The following is a 6,421-nucleotide window of genomic DNA, read 5'->3' as shown; positions in this document are numbered from 1 at the left end:
ATCACTGGACAGCGGTCAAGAACATCCTGAAATACCTGAAAAGGACTAAGGATATGTTTCTCGTTTATGGAGGTGACAAAGAGCTCGTCGTAAACGGTTACATTGATGCAAGCCTTGACATTGATCCGGATGACTCTAAGTCACAAACCAGATACGTATATATATTGAACGGTGGAGCTGTCAGTTGGTACAGTTCCAAGCAGAGCGTCATGGCAGGATCTACGTGTGAAGCGGAGTACATAGCTGCTTCAGAAGCAGCAAATGAAGGAGTCTGGATGAAGGATTTCATTGTTGGGGAACGCTGTAATTTCAAAATTTTCCTACGCACACGCAAGATCATGGTGATGCATAGCAACGATAGGGAAGAGTGTTGTCCACGTACCCTCGTAGACCATAAGCAGAAGCGTTATGACAACGCGGTTGATGTAGTCGTACGTATTCACGATCGACCGATCCTAGTACCAAAGGTACAGCACTTCCGCGATCTGCACACGTTCGGCTCGGTGATGTCCCACGAACTCATGATCCAGTAGAGTGTCGAGGGAGAGCTTTGTTAGCACGACGGCGTGATCACGGTGATGATGATGCTACCGGAACAGGGCTTCGCCTAAGCACCGCTACAATATGACCGAGGTGGATAATGGTGGAGAGGGGCACCGCACACGGCTGGAAACAATCAACTTGTGTGTTCTAGGGTGCCCCCTGCCCCATATATAGAGGACCAAGGGGGAGGTCGGCCGGCCCTTGGGGCGCGCCAGGAGATGAGGAGTCCTCCTCCTAGTAGGAGCATGACTCCCCTTTCCTACTCCTACTAGGAGGGGGAAAGGAAGGAGGAGAGGGAGAAGGAAAGGGGGGCACTGCCCCCCCCTTTCCCTAGTCCAATTCGGACCATAGGGGGAGGGGCCACGCGGCCTGCCCTAGCCGGACCTCTCTCTCTCTCTCCACAAAGACCCATGTGGCCCATTAGTTCTCCCGGGGGGTTCCGGTAACTAGGGCTGGGCATATAACCCGAAAACCGATGTCCCGAACCGAACTAACCGGCACCGAATCCGAATACACCGAAAATGAAAACTTCGGTGGTACATCCGGTTTGCATTTGGTGGAAACCGAACTTAGTCCGGTTAATTCGGGTCTATACCTCGGGTAACCGAGTGGACCGAAAACTGAGAAATACAGATGTCTGGCCTGCACGCCTGTTGCTATCAAGTGCTATCTGCCCAAGTGCACGAGTACCATGGTTGTATCGGGAAGAGGTGACCTTGGCTCACTAGGCTCAGCATCGCTTTAAATTTTGTGTAGAGGAGATAGTACTACTTCTCTCATGTAGGTAGTAGATAGTACTAGTACTTTACCTAGTGAGCCGCCACCGCTACTTTTTACTCGGGAGAATCAATAGGAGGAAACAGCCAAGCAGGCTAGGCTTTATTACTAGCTACTACTAGTAGGCAGAGGTACAAGCACTGTACATTTGAATAGACGCAGGCTGCGGTATATCTCGGTGCTGTTTCGGTGGAACTGATGACCGAACCGACATTTCGGTGCAAAGAATCTTCGGTCAGCTAATTTTCAATTCACCAATCGGTCAGTATTTTAACAGGACCGAAATGTTAAATACACCGAGGAACCGAACCGATCGGTTCGGGGGAACCGAATGCCCAGTCCTACCGGTAACCCTCCGGTACTCCGATTTTCTCCGAAATCACCCAGAACACTTCCGGTGTCCGAATATAGCCGTCCAATATATCAATCTTTATGTCTTCACCATTTCAAGACTCCTCGTCATGTCCATGATCACAACCGGGACTCTGAACTACCTTCGGTACATCAAAACACATAAACTCATAATATCGGTCGTCACCGAACGTTAAGCGTGCGGACCCTACAGGTTCGAGAACTATGTGGACATGACCGAGACACGTCTTCGGTCAATAAACAGTAGCGGAACCTGGATGCTCATATTGGTTCCTACATATTCTACGAAGATCTTTATCGGTCAAACTTCATAACGATATACATTGTTCCCTTTGTCATGGTATGTTACTTGCCCGAGATTTGATCGTCGGTATCTTAATACCTAGTTCAATCTCGTTACCGGCAAGTCTCTTTACTCATTCCATAATGCTACATCCCGTAACTAACTCATTATCTACATTGCTTGCAAGGCTTATAGTGATGTACATTACCGAGAGGGCCCAGAGATACCTCTCCGACAATCAGAGTGACAAATACTAATCTCGATCTATGCCAACTCAACAAACACTATCGGAGACACCTGTAGGGCACCTTTATAATCACCCAGTTACGTTGTGACGTTTGGTAGCACACAAAGTGTTCCTCCGGTATTCAGGAGTTGCATGATCTCATAGTGATAGGAACATGTATAAGTTATGGAAAAAGCAATGGCAACAAACTAAACGATCATCGTGCTAAGCTAACGGATGGGTCAAGTCAATCACATCATTCTCTAATGATGTGATCCCGTTAATCAAATGACAACTCATGTCTATGGTTAGGAAACGTAACCATCATTGATTCAATGAGCTAGTCAAGTAGAGGCAAACTAGTGACACTCTGTTTGTCTATGTATTCACACATGTACTAAGTTTCTGGTTAATACAATTCTAGCATGAATAATAAACATTTATCATGATATAAGGAAATATAAATAACAACTTTATTATTGCCTCCAGGGCATATTTCCTTCCTTCATATCCGATCTAGGTGTCATACCTAGTGCATCGGGTCCAATGAAAATCTTTTGTAAAAATACTGGAGGCCTTGGTGAAGGAATCCAGATTTCACAAGACAACCAAACACATCAAGAGATGCTACAATTCCATCCGCGATCAAGTCAAGGAGGGAGACATAGAGATTTGCAAGATACATACGGATCTGAATGTTGCAGACCCGTTGACTAAGCCTCTCTCACGAGCAAAACATGATCAACACCAAGACTCCATGGGTGTTAGAATCATTACTATGTAATCTGGATTATTGACTCTAGTGCAAGTGGGAGACTGAAGGAAATATGCCCTAGAGGCAATAATAAAATTGTTATTTATATTTCCTTATATCATGATAATTGTTTATTATTCATGCTAGAATTGTATTAACCGGAAACTTAGTACATGTGTGGGATACATAGACAAACATAGTGTCCCTAGTATGCCTCTACTAGACTAGCTCGTTAATCAAAGATGGTTAAGTTTCCTGACCATAGACATGTATTGTCATTTGATGAACGGGATCACATCATTAGAGAATGATGTGATGGACAAGACCCATCCGTTAGCTTGGCATATATGATCGTTTAGTTTTATTGCTATTGCTTTCTTCATGACTTATACATGTTTCTCTGACTATGAGATTATGCAACTCCCGAATACCGGAGGAACACCTTGTGTGCTATCAAACGTCACAACATAACTGGATGATTATAAAGATGCTCTACGGGTGTCTCCGATGGTGTTTGTTGAGTTGGCATAGATCGATATTCGGATTTGTCACTCCGTGTTTCGGAGAGGTATCTATGGGCCCTCTCGGTAATGCTCATCACTATAAGCCTTGCAAGCAATGTGACTAATGAGTTAGTTGCGGGATGATGCATTACGGAACGAGTAAAGAGACTTGCTGGTAACGATATTGAACTAGGTATGATGATATCGACGATCGAATCTCGGGCAAGTAACATACCGATGACAAAGGGAACAACGTATGTTGTTATGCGGTTTGACCGATAAAGATCGTCGTAGAATATGTAGGAGCCAATATGAGCATCCAAGTTCCGCTATTGGTTATTGACCGGAGACGTGTCTCGGTCATGTCTGCATAGTTCTCGAACCTGTAGGGTCCACACGCTTAAACGTTCGGTGACAATTTGTATTATGAGTTTTGTGATCTGATGACCGAAGATGTTCGGAGTCCCTGATGAGATCACGGACATGACGAGGAGTCTCAAAATGGTCGAGACATAAAGATTGATATATTGGACGATGTTATTCGGACACCGGATGAGTTCCGAGAGGTACCGGATAATTATGGAGTGCTGGAGGGTTATCGGAACCCCCCGGGGGAACTACATGGGCCATAATGGGCCAAGAGGGGGACAGACTAGCCCCTAAGGGGCTGGTGCGCCCCTCCCGTATGGGTTGGCCAAATTGGAGTAGAAAAGGGGAAGGAGGAAAGAAAAGGGATTCCCCCTTCCCGCTCTTCCCTTCCTACTCCGAATAGGCATAGGAAAGGGGGAGGCCGAATTGGGAGGCGCCCAAGGAGGATTCCTCCTACTTGGGGCGCCCCCTTGGCTGCCTCTCCTCCCCTTCAACCTATATATATGAAGGAGGGCACCGCTAGAACACACACCAACAATTGTTAGCCGTGTGCGGTGCCCCCTCCATAGTTACACACCTCGGTTATATCGTCGTAGTGCTTAGGCGAAGCCTTGCGCCGGTAACTTCATCATCACCGTCGCCACGCCGTCATGCTGATGGAACTCTTCTTCGTCCTCAACTAGATCAAGAGATCGAGGGACGTCATCGAGCTGAACATGTGCTGAACGCGGAGGTGCCGTACGTTCGGTACTTGGATCGATTGGATCGCGAAGACATTCGACTACATCAACTGCGTTACTAAATGCTTCCACTTACAGTCTACGAGGGTACGTAGACACACTCTCCCCGCTCGTTTCTATGCTTCTCCTAGATAGATCTTGCGTGATCGTAGGAATTTTTTTGAAATACTACATTCCCCAACAGATACGACACGCCGGATTGGCCGGGCCCTTTGGCCCAAGCCCTACTTGGCCTGGGACATGGCAGGGTCGTGTCGTGCTAGCCTAACCCGGCCCAAATCTCATGATTAGTTGTGGATGCATTTGGTAGTTTGTAATATTTTCCACTCTTCATGACAACCGAGCTATGTACAAAACCTCTATCTTCATTTACATGTGGGTACTCAGTCGAATTTGGATCAAAACCCTAATTGGTTCTGATGGCCGGCGTATGGATTTGTTTCTTGATTAGAAAATATAGTGAAGTGTGCAGAGGTTTTCTTACCGAGCGCCTACAGCATTCAGACAGATAAGCTTAATGCAAAATACTGATCAAATTTTTTAATTCACACATCAAACTGGTATGATAATTCATAGAAAACAGATGAAATTCGAACGAACACGGTCAAAGACCGTAATGACCACCCCCCCCTCTCCCCCCCCAATTTTTTTATAAACAATTTCGTGAGACAAAATTGGTGTTCTTTATATATACACTCAAAAAAAAATTGGTGTTCTTTTGTTAATATTTTTTCCTATAGACATGGTCAAACATAAACAAGTTTGACTTAAGAAAAAATTGGAACTTCAATTATTTGGAGCACAGAGGATATATATGAGAAGAGAGAGGAAAGGAGAGCTCGATGAGAAAACACATAACAGCAAGTGCGTCTAATTTACTTATGATCAAGCTGCTTGTTTACGATAATGCAATTTGGTACCCGGTCTCATCTACACCCGATGAACAGGAAAATAAAAAGATAGCACAAATGTATGGAAAAAATCCCTTTTTTGGTGCTAGATGGTCAAATGTGTTATATTTGTACAAAATTTCAGGGGTGTTTGGATATACAAGGAGCTCATGGCAAAAAATACAAAATTGGACGTGAGCACTGTTGTTTTCAAAAGTTTCACATGCACCAGAAATTCGTCTTTTTTGCCACAAGCTCCTTGTCTCATGCTCCTTTTTTGCCACAAGCTCCTGGAATTTTCAAACTTCACCAAAATTCACATGGACATCATGCACATGAGCATGTTGCACCACAAAAGAATTGATATTTTTTTTAAAAAATCTTATTTAAAACACCCTCCAGCATACACCCCAGACATATAAAGAAATTGCAAATAGGTCTTTGGGTCGCAAATCTTCTTTCAATCTCTCGCACGAACCCATGCCACGCTGCCACTCATTCAGAACCGGCCTGAGTTTGTTCTTCGTGGATGGTAAGTCATGAAGACAAATGTCATACCAGACCAGCATGCCATAAGAGAGGAGAACATCAGAGCAAGTCTCATAGATCCAAGCAGCCACCAGGCATCAATGCCGCCGTCACCAAGGCCCCACGAATCCGCCGCCATCGAGGAGCGCCGGAAGACCACCCTCATGAATCCTAGACCACACCGCACGGGGCGTCACCGAGATGGAGTTAGGGTGAAGGGACATTTATCGAAGCCTCACCAAGGGAAACCTAAACCTACCTACTATACGCACCTGAGACAAAGTCCCTGGGTTCCCACTCCTCCCACCGGCGTCGCAGTAGCCAGTGGAGGCGAGGGAACCCCAGAATCACTAGCGGCTGATAACCCACAAGTATAGGGGATCGCAGCAGTTTTCGAGGGTAGAGTATTCAACCCAAATTTATTGATTCGACACAA

Source organism: Triticum urartu, chromosome 3 (genome assembly GCF_003073215.2).
Source record: "Triticum urartu cultivar G1812 chromosome 3, Tu2.1, whole genome shotgun sequence".
NCBI classification, from domain to species: Eukaryota; Viridiplantae; Streptophyta; class Magnoliopsida; order Poales; family Poaceae; genus Triticum; species Triticum urartu.
Note: the sequence above shows the minus strand (reverse complement) of the source record.